Genomic DNA, 14,023 nt, shown 5'->3' on the forward strand with positions numbered 1-14,023 from the left:
GGCTAGACTTCACCATAGAGCACAGACCAGGGAAGAGTCACGATAATGCAGATGGCCTTTCCAGAAGGTATGTTGACCGTCTGGATGAGGGTGTCTATCTCATGGGAGATTAGGCACCCTAACCTCAGTCTGGGGGGGGCGACTGTGATGCTGGAAATGCATCGGAGGGACAGGGCCTCCGTATCCTTGTCCTTTACTGCCTTTTATTGTGTGTTCTGTCGTGTTTTCTACGCAGGAGTTGATGTGGGACTTCTGGCAGTGGAGCTCTCTCTTTTGGTTTTGGTGAACAGACCCATGGGATACCCTTATGGCACCCATGGGTAGGGCTACAACCCTGTGCCCCTACTGTATGTTTTGGGCACCTGTGTGTGGCCCACAGAGAGGGTATGAGCTGGTGGCAGCTCCATGCTGAATTTGATAGGTTCCCCGAGTATCCTCCATGTTGGGATGCCCAGGCTCTGTCATTGGAATCGGTAGATTCCTGATGGAGACAAGTGAATGGCCTGAATGAGGATGCACCTGATTGGCTGCCTGCCTGCATGAATGCCCTTCTGACCGATTGGTTGCCTGAGTGTGACCCAGCAGAATGAATGGGAGACCAGCTAGTATATCTGGGGGCCTCCTACTCCTAGAATTCATGTTCAGAAGCTGAAGTCCACTACGATGAGTAACTGGAGTAAACCTGAAACTTAACTTTGAAGCCCTGCTGGAAGAGAAGAATTGCTGTCGCTCGCCTTCAGAATCTGAAACATGCTTTGTCTCCAAGGACTGACCCAGAGAGGACCTGGTAAGGCACCCTCTTCCCGAGCTACGAGGGACCATCGTGCACTAGCTGATCTTTTCCAAAGCTCCCTGGTAGACAGACCTTCGACAGGCTGCCGACCGGAGACGGGGACTGCTGCAGAATCCCAAAGAGAAGTGCCCGGACTGTTGTCCGCTACTGTCGACGACTGCCATCGCCGACCGGAGCCGCCGTGCTCCCATTTGCCTAAGACCTTCATTTGATCCAAGGACGCTCTCGTCTGCATCATCGCCCGTCTTATCCCACTGGAGAAGGCCCGACCGTCGACATGCCGAGGAGCATCCGCCGGTGGGTTTCCCGGACACCCGAAGACCACAGAGACGCCGACTCGACACCCTTGCTGGGCCACAGTTCTTCAAACTCTTTGCGATCCAGAACTATCGACACAGAGGTGCCCCGCACGCCTCTTCCTTGCAGGACGTTTACGCTTCCCCGTCAATGAGCACCGCTAGGAACGAAGCTGCCACTTCACCGTCGTAGCTCACCCTGTTCTCCATCGGACGTTCGACGACACGTGACTCCTGCCTTAAAGAGAGGACACTAAAGAAGGGCCGTCGATTCCCAGACGAGGAACGCTACAACACCAGGTACTTTGGGGTTGCAGAACTATTGGGAAGTCTTGTGTGAACAATATATGGAGTGGGCTTGTGATATATCTTTATTCTACAGGTTGCCCAGGTGGGGGGGATCTCCACACAGAACTGTGTCTAGGTATCGGGGTCAGTATTCTGTCAATTGTTCTCACCAACTGCTTTCCTCTTACCACTATTGTTGGTTGCCTTTACAAACTGATTTGTGTGCCATTTAACCGTACAGTTCACGCACTTCAAAGAGCTCTAATAGTAATTGTGGTACCACATAGAACTGTATATTTGCCATTATAGATAACCAAGTACAAAGTGAGTTATTGTGATATTGTACATAACCTTGAATATTAATTCTATAAAGACTGTGTTTTAACCAATACAGTGTGCAGACATTCCTTTGTGGGTGCTTGGAGACTACACTGTACTTACCAGCCAGGAACTGAATAAGTACTGGCATGACCTTAAAGCCTCGCAAGTGGATTGGACTCCGGGACAGGAAATCCTTGTGAGGTTAGGCACAGGGTGGGGGCAGAGGAAGGGTCACAAACAGTGGGAGGGCTGCCAGGAGGCACCCCCCACTTAGTAGTCATGGCAACATGGTCCAAACATGGGGAAAGGTGCAAAGGTAACTGGTGGGGGGCCGGTGGAGGGCTGGCCCCCCACTCGAATAACCAAGGAGGAAGAGGTATAAGAATGGCCTCTTGGCAAAAGAGAGGCACATTCCCAGTGCGAAGCACACCCTGCTCAGATACAGCTTCTCAGGACCTGGAAGGACAGGAGAAATCTTTTCTTTTCGTGACCGGCACTACAGAGGACAAACGTGCGTTATCCTGCACCGGCACTACAGAGGACAAACGTGCGTTATCCTGCTGCAGGGGCCTTGGGGAGAAGAAGCAGTGAGGAGTACATCCGGGAGAGGAACTGACTGGCGGTTGCAGGCACACCCACCTCGGGTACAGCGTGCGGCGACGGTTTGGGTGTCGGGAGCGTACCATGGTACCCCTTCAGAGTCGGAGGAAGCTTGACAGACGGCAAAGCGCCTGGAAGCAGAGCAGGGTGAAGTTTGTGACCAAGAGCGGAGCACGCCAGAAGAAAGAGGACGGCAGGGTCTGTGAGGAGCGGAGGTCTGCAGCGGCGTGGGATGAAGGAAGAAGGCCCAATCGCTGGGTAGAAGTGACCAAAGCAGAACCCACAGCAGGAGGAAGTATCCGGCAGACGAGCTCACCGTACCTGGATAAATTCGGCCAGGAAAGACGTGTGGTCAGCGAGGGGAGCAGCCGATAGAGGAGCACACCAAGGTGAGGCCAGGAAGAACAATAGAACAAGCGAGTCGACGGTGAGAATGAGGCATTGCCTGGAGACGGCACGCACCTCGCAACTGTGTTGCTGCAGGCCCAGCTCGAGGCATGAGGACGGCACAAAAAAAACAATGTTTTGATGGTGCCTGCAACGGCCAGACAGATTTCAATAAGATAAGAGAAATACAGATAGTCAACAGGAAAAGGAACTTTCAAGGTTGGGGGCCTTGAGCATATGCCAAGTCTATAGATTGCGGAGAAACAGACACCCCTGTTTCAGCAAGTGCTGCATTTGGCAAGAAGTGCAGCCAAGCACAAGTGGAGGCAGAAAAAGCCCGGGCTAAACGGCACACCCAGGCAGAACCAAGCGAGAGAACAGGACGGTGCACAAACGAAACAGGAGAAAATAATGGCTGATGAAAGAGCAAAAAGGGCAAGAGAGTTCAGTGAATGGGCCAAAGGAGATGTCACCTTTGCTGATTGATGAAACCAGCAGCAGCAAATTGGAGACAGCAAGGGAAGAGGCGCTTCCACAAGGACAAAAGGACAAAAGGGTTACCAGACATTTCGTCAAAAACATATGGTCGACAGGACATTTGGTCGAAACCATTTGGTCGAAAACCAAATGGTCGAATGTTTTTTTTATATATATTTTTTTTTTTGGGGGGGGGCTTCCCCCAACCCCCTTTTGTTTCTAAAAAACCCTTTTTTTCCCTAAACTAAAACCTAAAAATATATATATAAATTAAAAAAAAATTCGACCATTTGGTTTTCGACCAAATTCCGTCGACCAAATGTCTTTCGACGAAATGTCTTTCGACGAAATGTCTGGACACCGGACAAAAGAGGAGGAGAGAAGCATTCAGGACAACAGCAGAGGAAACAGAGGTCCTGAGGAAGAAGAAAAGAATACAGGTACTGTGAAAAATAAAAATACAATTGAAAAACGCTTTGTTAGCATGTTACGCACCTGCATAGCTGGTACGGGTAAATCGCCCAGAACCAATGGCAAGGGTGGAGTAGGAAAGAAGTGGAATAAGAAGTGCAAAATGTGCAGGGAGGAATGGGAGGACTCTACCACAGGTACAGAGAGCAGTGATGATGTGGAAAGAGATCATTTAAAAGCATGGGTAAAATGGAAAGGGGTGGTGAGCAAAGAAAAAGAAAGGGGCTCTGGACTGGAGGTGGCCAGCAAAGGAGTGGAGGGAGCAGTGCCCATACCACAAGGACACCCAGGGGACCCAGTACCCATACCAAAAGGGGTGCCAGCGGGGCCTGTACCCACACCACAAGGGGCTCCAACGGGGCCTGTACGCACATCACAAGGGGCTCCAGCGAGGCCACTACCCATACCAAGAGGGGATCCAGTGGGGGCACCGAAGGGACAGGTGGAAGTGGGAATCACGCCCCGGGGGGGAAGAAACACCCAGGGTGGAATCCACAACCACAGCAGCCAAAGAGGGAGGGCCGGTGATGATGAAGTATGGCAGGCCCACAATGGGTAAAGATGCACAGGGGAGGTCAAGGAAGACATGGGCATGATACATAAATGATAAAGTGAAAGAAAAGATTTGGAGGAAGGAGTTTATAGATATTTTTTTCCTAATGGATTACCAAAAGAGGGGCCTTAATCTGTCATGGGAGGACAGGAAAGAGGATGGAAAGGGAACACTAAGGAGAGCAACAGCGGAACGGAGCTATGAGAACTGGGTATCGGCTTTTCACATACTGTCAACCATTATATTGCAAAAATACCCAGAAAACGGATTGTCTCTGGTAGCATACGAGCAGAGGGTCTTCAAAGTGCACAAAGCTTTTGATGGTGATGCATAGAGGGAGTATGACCACGAATTCAGAAAGGAGATGGATTGTTACCCAGATATAGAATGGGATGAGTCAGATTATAACTTATACATATTTAATGTGCTAAAAGAGAAGTGGGAACACAGTACAGGAGGGCAGCAGAGAAAGCCATACTGGCAGAATAATTATAGAGGTGATTATAGGTACAACAACAGGAGATATGATAACAACTATAGGCGAACAGGGGAACAGCATTTTCGGGGCATGCAATTTGGTGCACAGCGAGGCTGGCAGAGCAGCATGCCACCAACGGCACAGGGGAGTCATGGGGGGGCTACCTGGACACCCCAGAGCCCCCCAGCTCAGGGCTGGAAATTCAAAAGCGGGGTCACATGCAGCTGGGAAAAGGACTGCAAATATAGCCACAAGTGCGCCAAAAGTAGCCGGGAACACAGCAGTGCCAAATGCACAAAGGCAGCAACAACCAGCAATAGGCACAGTGGGGGGAAGCGATCCTAGCATTTGGGGCTCAAAGGGGGTGTCACCAGTAAGACTGGAAAAATGAAAAGGTGGCTCCAGTCATTTCCAGACCAGGAGCGGCCACATTAATTAGAAATGGTTTTCAGGAGGGTTTCACAATTCCGTTCACCGGGCAAGGGTCACGGGACATACCAAAAAACCTGAAATCAGCCAATGAGAACCAGGGGATGGTAGATGAGAAAATAAGGAAAGAAATAGAACTAGGAAGGATTGGGGGTCCTTATAAAACACTGCCTTTCCAGGATTACAAATTCTCACCTCTGGGGCTAGTCCCAAAGAAAGAGAAAGGGGAGTTTAGACTTATCCACCACCTCTCGTACACCTTGGGTGCATCAGTGAACAACGGAATTCTGCCTTTGGAAGCAACTGTGTTTTACGCAGAGTTCCAGGAAGCAACAGAGTTGGTCAGAAAGGCAGGCAAGGGTGCATGGATGGCAAAGGCGGACATAAAGTCAGAATTGTGCCTGTTACCGGTACACAAGGAATCACAGAAATGGTTGTGCATGCAATGGGAGGGCAACTTTTATGTGGACAAATGCCTCCCCATGGGATGCGCAATCTCCTGCGCATACTTTGAAAAAGTAAGTTCCTTTTTGCAATGGGCACTGACCAAAGAAATGGAAGAGGCTAGGGTGGTGCATTAAAAATGTGTGGAGCTGACAGGGGAGTGGGGGATTCCACTGGCAGGGGAAAAAACAATGGGGCCGACACAGATAATACCTTTTCTGGGCATAGAGATCGACACAAGAAGGGGAGTATGTCGCATCCTGGAGGAGAAGGTGGCAGACCTCTTAAAAATCATTGGGGAGCTGAAGGGTAGGGACAAGGCCACAGTAAAAGAACTACAGTCACTGGCTGGAAAGTTAAACTTTGCAAGGAGGGCAATACCCCAAGGAAGGATTTTTCAGAGGAGCATAGAACTGAGGACAAGAGGGGCCAGGCTGTGTCATTACGGAGTGAGATTGGGGGAGGGAGTCAAGAAGGATACGGCAGTTTGGGGGGAATTCCTGAGATATTTCAATGGCTAGTTTATCTGGCGCTCGCCTATCAACCAGGAGGGAAGGCGAGTACTGTTCACCGACACGGCAGGAGCGTTCGGTTTTGGGGCAATGTTTGGCCCGGAATGGTGCGCGAAAGAATGCCCACGGTCATGGCAGGAGATTGCATAGACCAAAAATATTACATTGCTGGCACTATTTCCGATATGGGTGGCATTGGGTGCTTGGAATGTTGCGCTGAATAACAAAGAAGTCGCAATATGGTCAGACAACATGGCAGTGGTCCAGGTGCTGAATAAGGGCACCACATCGTGCCCACTGGTGTTGGAGCTAATGAGAGCCATTACTTTGGAATCATTGAAAAACAATGTATGCCTAAGAGCCAGGCACATCGCCGGCTAAGTGAATTTAGTGGCTGACGCCTTGTCTCGTTTACAGTGTGATAAGTTCAGGAAGCTGAGGCCGGACGCCAAAGAGCAAAAGACACCCACACCAGGAAAGGCATGGGTTCCACTAATGGCATTGGAGGAAAAGGAAAGGTTAGTCAAGAGGCTGACTGGGCTGGCGGAAAAGGAGCCAAGGAACCTGGATGGGTCATAAAGGACCTCGCCTGGAACGCTTTGGCCCAGAAAACGGTTAAGCAATATGAAAAACATTTGCAAAATGTATTAAAAGAAACAGGGGGACAAGATGTGGGGAACATTACAACAAGCAATATGTGTGAATTGTTGGAAGTAGCATTTACACGAGGGAAAAGGAAGAGGTGGGCGGCAGCGCATCTGGCTGCGGTTGCATACGCCGCAAAAATAGCCAGGGGTGGGGGGTCAACCCGACAAACAGCCCTTTAATAAAAGTACGCAATGAAGGGATGGGCAAAATTGGAAGTGAAGAAACCTGATAGCAGGAGGCCTTTCAATTTTGGAAAACTGGTAGGGTTACTGAAGACGCTGGAGGACACATGCTCCAGCGCCTACAAAACAGCACTGTTCAGGGCAGCCTTTACATTAGCATACTATGGGGCACTCAGAATCGGGGAGCTGGTAGCTCAGAATACAGAAGCAGGGGATGGGCTAGCAATAGGGGACATCAGCATCGGTACAAAAGGTATGACCTTATTAATAACAAAATCTAAAACCGACCAAACTGGGAAAGGGAGAGCAATAGAGCTAAATTGCATCAAAGAGAAGGACCACTGTCCCAGGTGCATCACGCAGGCATTTCTAGATAAACGATCAGCACTCGGAGGCCAACTTTGAATTCACAAGGATGGCACAGCGCTTAGCAGATACCAATTCCAGGTGGTGCTGAAAAAATCCATGGCCAAGGCGGGGTGTGAACCATCAGATTTTGAGATACACTCTTTTAGGATAGGGGCGGCCACGTCAGCATGGGCAAGGGGCATGGGAGCAGAAGGAGTCAAGAAAATTGGGGGTTGGAGGTCAAACTGTTTCAAAAGATATGTAAGAGATGAACTAACATAAGCACCCCCCCTTCTCCTTCGCCCTCTGTAGATACAGGGCCCCTACAAGTCAGCATGGATCGTGGGTCATACGTTTGTGACCTGAGCAGGCCGGTGGATCGAGGAGGTAAAGCAGGGGCTCCATTCCCCCCGGACGATCACATCATTGGGGGGGCTGCCAGGGATGCACTGGGAGGATATACACGACAGGCTATCAGACTTGATTGGTTTTAGAGACCCACCAGAGTACCTGGTGATACACCTGGGGGTCAACAATTTGGCCAGCACAAATGGGATAAGGCTGCAAAGGGACATTTGCGAGTCCCTGCACAAAATATCACATTGCTGGAGGGGGACTGAGATTTTTATGTCCGAGATGATACCACGTAAATTCTGGTACGGAGCACATCGTAGACAGGCGGTGGAAACATCGAGGAGGAAGCTAAACAAAACGGTGGAGAAATACTGCAGGATCACAGGGCTACATTTTATAAGACATGGGCTATCCCAGAACATCCCTGACATGTACCAACAGGATGGGGTTCACCTGTCAGACAAAGGCCCAGGGGTGTTCACGGACAACATATTTAGGGCTCTAGAAGAACGGGGATGTAGATAGGAGTACTTTTTGGGGGAACCTGAGCAGCCGGGGCCCCACCCACTCAGGTGTGGCGGCAAGGGGCCAGGAGCCCATACCAAAGGGACCTAGAGGCTTGCCAGCGAAGCAAGGCATCAGCCACCATGGACACGGTGTGCTCAAAAGCACACCTGTTTTTATAAGTTTGGATTTGTGTGTATTCTTTCATACCTTCATACAATCCCCATTCTGACATATCTATCTAAAAAAACATCCGTATATCTCTAATTTTATTGCAGTTGTTGATGGGTCCAGTGAGGATTTAGTGCTTGCAATACACCAGTGCACGTCCGACTTACATAACCGTGCAGTCCTCGCACGAGTTGCTCCTTGTGCCACCAGATAGGTGTAAGTGGCCTTTTTATATATCATTCTTAGCTTGACAGTTGTATAGTTACAAGTCTCGTTTTGATTCATGGAATAAATATTAAGTGTGTTTTTGGTATGTGTTGATTCCACAGGCTCGATATAAATACCGAGACCAGTGGAGGATTAATCCCGTGGGTCCTTTCTCACGATCCTAGGAATTGCTTCTTGGGGGTGAGTAAGGCGATTGTCTCGATTTAATTTTGACACAAATGTGACACTAATGCGTCACCTCTAAAAAGAAATAGGGTTGACATTCTGGTTTTTCTTATTGTTTTTAGATTGAACTTTGGCCCATACAAGTATATAATAGGGCGGAGAAGTGTCCTCCTGCCCAACGTCCTGAAGAAGGTCTCTGACCGAAACACGTGTCGACGCTTTTCTCTAGTAATACGATATCTGGTCAAACATCATACCAGTTATACAATGACACTTGAAATTATGGACTGGGTCATTGCTGAAAAATGTTAACAAACAGCAATAACAGATGTTCTACTAAAAATTAAGCATTGGGTATCACTTGATGTTTTTTTAGATAGATATGTCAGAATGGGGATTGTATGAAGGTATGAAAGAGATGATGAACTGCTGATGTTTTTAGAATTCTTATGTAATTAATGATATATTTTTGTAATAAAACAATTTAAATAAAAGATGATATGTTCTAAATTCTGCCAGAGTTAACCCGTTTTACTGATCCAACTTATAGTTTTTCGCTGCATAATACCTGAAGGATCAGGAACTATAGTGCAGGTCTACCCCTTTGTTTCTTTCTTTATTCTGTGAATAAGAAATAAATGTCTACGGCCAATATTTTGTCCACAACAAATTGTATGTATTCATTCCAAGATCGGAGGTAGGAATCAGAAGCCTGGGGGCCCACACTACTCAGCCTATCTGTGATCAGGGCACTGCTGCACCCACATTTGGAGAGTTTCCCCTCAGCGGTGGAGGAATCAAAGCCTTGTATTGTTAGAGTGCCAGCAGGGATCCTGTGTGAAGGCTAATGGGGCAAAACGGCTGTGGGACAGTCGTGTTGTGAGCAGGGCCTGTGGGGCCGGTGGCATCCGGGAGCTCTAGTGGCCGTGTGTACCAGAGCACTGCCGCGAGGCCTGAGTGGAGTAGTGGAGACGAGGGTGAGGCGGATGAGTGCAGCAGCAAAGGAGGAAGAATGGTGAGCTGCAGTTCGGAGTGCCGAAGCTAGCCGGACCATACGGGTGAAGAGTTGGAAAGCAGCGAAGGGGTGAGAGAGGCCCCCCCGAGGAGAGAAACAGAGGAGTGGGCGCGCCAGGGCCCGAGAGTGTTGTGGGCAGAAGAAGCAGCGCACCGGCAGGTGGCAGTCAGGCCCTTGTAGCAGTGATGGAGGAGAGAGCAGTGTGAAGAGGGAGGCACACCTGGTTAAACAGAAAGATGACAGAGAGGTACAGCGGCGTGCAGGGGAGGCTGGAGTGAAGCGGAGGCGGCGGCCTTCAGTGGTAAGGCCTGGTGGGCATGGACAAGGAGAGAAATTGGAGCAGAGGTGGGGAAGGAGATAACCCCTGTGATGAGAATCAGAGTGACAGTGCTAGGAGCGAACATACAGACATGATTTGGGTTTGGAGGCTTACCTTGTTTCCCTTCCCAGTGAACATGGTTCATGGCATTGTAAGGCTTATTTAGAAACAACATCTTTTGTTTCCCTTCCCGATGAACATGGTTTACGGCTTCATCTGCAGACATCATCTTGCAAAAATGTAATTTCACCTGATGATACAAAAATGTGGAAAGCTACCTGCCTTCACCTTCACCTCCCCGATTCATTCGCCTTTCATAAAGTTTTTGTTTCCCTTCCCGGTGAACATGCTTTACAGCTTTGTCGGCAGGCCACAAAGCCACAAACAAATTTTGACTTTTATTGAAATCCAGGAACAGGGTTGGGTAACCAAATGTCATGCAGCCAGTAATGTCCGGAGGGTCCTAACAGGTAAGTATGCACAATTTGGTGCTGATTGGTGAAACGGTGTGGCATTGTATAAGGAACAATGCTTCGCTAAGCCACAAACACATTTTGACTTTTGGTAAAATCCGGGGAAAATGAGTGGGGTGTCTAAATGTCATTTAGCCAGTAATGTCTGGTGGGGTGGGTCCTAACAGGTAACTATGCTAAATGTGGTGCAGATAATGTGTTATTTCATCCAAAGCACTTTACACAGAACATATATACATATAATATAATTACCCAATCGAAATTGTTGCTCACTTTATCGACCTCGGAAGGATGAAAGGATGAGTCGACTTTGCCAGGATTTGAACCTACGGCCTGCAGATCAAACACAGATCACAGCAACAAGCACTCAACCCACTGAGCCATGTTACCGGCATATATGATAGTGGTAACAAGGAACCTGGGGGGGAGGCAGCAGGGGAGGGAGGAGTTTGTTTTTCCAGGTCAGAAAATTGAGGTGATCGGCATCTCAGCCATTATGAAGAATTCGGGATCGGGTGAATCGTTTGGACTCTCTGGACTGTGGATGATATTAGGATAGCTACGCTGAATGTGAAGGGTCTACATTCGCACTATAACTCAGAGAGACTGGAGGTACTTTTTTACCGACCACTTATAAACAGCCCTCCAATAGACTTTGATTCAAACAATACATCATGTTTAAAGGGTCACTTTCTTCCCCACTATCCCTACTTGGTTATTCCTCTCTTATATGTTTTATGATCATTATATTGTCATATATCACACCAGCGTTTTATCAAAAATAGCAATTTATTTATTTTTCTTAAAACACATCATGTAAAACACTTTTCAACACTCTTCTTTTTTCCTTTTTGTTCAATTGTGAGAATAATCAATAGAATTGGTTGACAATCATATATATCAATACTTTTCAATTACATTATGCACATCCAAAAATTTGTAGTAATGCATTTTTTGACAATTTTGTCAAGATAGAAATATCATAAGGATCTGTTGTTTGCTCCCCTCTGTCATAGAGGAGTGCCTCCCAGTCCCAAAACCACTTTACTCTGTATCACTATCACCCATGCTTACTTTCATACTGCATTCAAACCATACACGACATGTTTCATTCCTTACACTCTTTCATACCACTAACAAGGAAATTCTTCAGGGGTAAAAACGTCTTTCTACCACATTTCATTCAGATGTGCAATTTTGTGTGTCTTCTTTTTTAGAGTTCTTTCTATGGATCCACTATAAATGAGGTTCCATTTGCCATTCACTGAGGTCCAACCATCAAACGGATAGCTAAAGGAAGCAGGAGAAGGGATATTCAAATTTTAATTTTCGAATCACCTCCAGGTTGTTTCCATTACATATAACCTGCTGTCCTTATTAACAGTGTTAAGGAGTAAACATTTTTTAACTAGCTCCTTATGCACATCGATTTCAACACTATATTTCTCCATTTGAATACACACAGGCTACAAGTCACATGTTTCCTGACCCGGTATCTTCTAGTCTATGGCTCCAATTAGTCTCAAAATCAGTGCGCCCACTGGCTGGCCTATTGCCAGTCTCTGCCTTATCTAGGTATTCTTTCGCATATAATTACCTTGATCCTGTTAGATGTTACTTTGTCTAGCTTCTTAGTGTATCACCTTGAACTCCAGGATACTTTGCTATATCCACCTGGATAGCTAGTTCCCGAATGCCATCTGGGACATTCCTCCCCGTTCTTCCACTATTTAAAGCAATACATACGTGATTATTTTCACCATTTTCCTTTTATTTAAAATCCATTATTTATTATTATATCTATTAGTTTTCTGCATCTTGTCCGTTTAGGTCTGCTCGTACTGATCTGCTTTATTGGTGTATTAATCCGATTCTCACTGCTGTGTTGGGCTCAAGACTTCTGTTCGACCAGCACTGTGTTAGCCAATCCTTCTTTTGTCGCGTATTTTTCAGCTTCTATGTGTCTACGGTTAAAGAGATATCACAGCATTAAGTATTGTTGTTTATAGCCTATGCACCTCCAGGCAGTCTCTGATATACCTAACTGGCTCCAGAGATTGAGGTTCATTTATCTTACCTATGGCTATTCTCCTTTGTCTTACTCCATTCGGGGTCCTTGATTTCGGTTTCACCTTCGTTTGTCCGGGGCTCTCCCTCGTTAACAGATGCTGCTCTCATCTCTTCCCATGTCTTGCCGTTTGTGTTCTCCTGTTTTTTTCAAATGAAAATGACCGGCTTTTTGTACTTTTAGACTGACCATGTGATCCACTTGTCACGTGATTTGTTGACGCTGTGTACGTCACCCCCCCTCTTTATAGACTCGTTGGCATGCCTGCGTTAGCCTTTGGTCCCTTAGTCTCCTGTCTCGGTGGCTCTGCAATCGAAAGTCGGGAAGCCGCGGAGGAAGCACAACGCTCCAAGCCCAAACACGCGGCGTCCACAGTTTCCACCGCCTCCACGCGGAGTCCCCGCGCCGCATCACTCCCCATTCACTACGGCACCGCCCTCCGTGAGCCACAGTGTCCCACGCTCATGTCTGGTAAGCACAGGTACATGTTGGGAGTACCTATAGAGGCTTTGTATAGCTCTATGTTCATTCCATGCAGTTAGATTTCTGTGGAGTTTCAAATGTTCGTCTTTTGCCTCACTGCGTGCTACTTGTCCATGTTGGAATGTCAGTTAATTAATACTCCTTCAATTTGCATCAAGAGTCTTTAGTATATGTTTATCTTCTCTTTTGGACTACCCGATATTAAGGGGAGCATACCTTTGTCCATCTTCTACTGTGGTGGTGATCGTACCCTTTTTAGAGTTTGTTGTTATTTAACTTTATCTCCTCTTGTAGTTAGCCTTGTAGTCCCTATCTTGACCGGGTTGGAAAAATCTCACTCTCTTCTCTCATTAAGGCCTACCTCCGTACTTTTTGTGAGGAAGATCAATTCTCTCTCTCTTTTCTGGCTAATTTTCTTCTATCCAGATTCGAGCCATTTGTTTGTCTCACCATATATACTACTGACCATCTCAGGTCTTCCACTTTGTGTATCATTTCAATAAAATGATCAACTATGGGTGCCGAATGTACTCTGTTTCTTATGCAGCTTTTATGTTCTGTGATGCGTACCTTGATTTTTCTTTCTGTCTTCCCTATGTAGATCTTTTTACAGGGGCACCAGATTACATAAACCACAACGCAAGAATTGCAATTTGTCAACACTCGTTTCCAAACATTTTTCAAACCCAGATCAATCTCAGTGGTTTTCTTAGTTTGTGCACAACACGCGCAGGATCCACATGGATAGTGTCCTTCTGGGGCTCGTAGTCCCCATGTTTCTGTTAAGGTAGGTTGTGTCGTAGTCTGCTTAGTGATGTTGTTTCTCATGATTTGGTCTTTTATCGACCTACTTCTTTGGAAAGCCATCAAGGGTCTCTGTAGTGGTACCTTTCCTTTTTCCATAATTCTCCAATTGCGGTGGATGATCTTCTGTATTCTATTGGAGAGGGTACTATAGGTATTCACAAAGACTACATTCTCTTTGTTGCTTCTTCTAGGGTTTTGTTCCAGTATTG

At 47.1% G+C, this 14,023-nt stretch overlaps 1 protein-coding gene and 2 long non-coding RNA genes across 7 annotated transcripts in view; 2 read left to right on the forward strand and 1 right to left on the reverse strand.

Moving 5' to 3' along the window:
• LOC138566924 (uncharacterized) overlaps positions 1-14,023 on the reverse strand; it is a 522,453-nt gene that overhangs the window by 502,085 nt on the left and 6,345 nt on the right. The gene's annotated exons all lie outside the window — the stretch shown is intronic.
• The window catches only part of EXOC3L2 (exocyst complex component 3 like 2), a 543,403-nt gene that overhangs the window by 62,809 nt on the left and 466,571 nt on the right, over positions 1-14,023 (forward strand). The window lies entirely within an intron of this gene.
• On the forward strand, positions 8,410-8,899 carry LOC138565965 (uncharacterized). Its single transcript, XR_011301742.1, has 3 exons — positions 8,410-8,472; positions 8,586-8,664; positions 8,772-8,899. It is a non-coding gene; the product is annotated as an uncharacterized lncRNA (long non-coding RNA).

This window comes from Ambystoma mexicanum, chromosome 2p (genome assembly GCF_040938575.1).
Source record: "Ambystoma mexicanum isolate Mex_15411 chromosome 2p, UKY_AmexF1_1, whole genome shotgun sequence".
Taxonomy (NCBI): Eukaryota; Metazoa; Chordata; class Amphibia; order Caudata; family Ambystomatidae; genus Ambystoma; species Ambystoma mexicanum.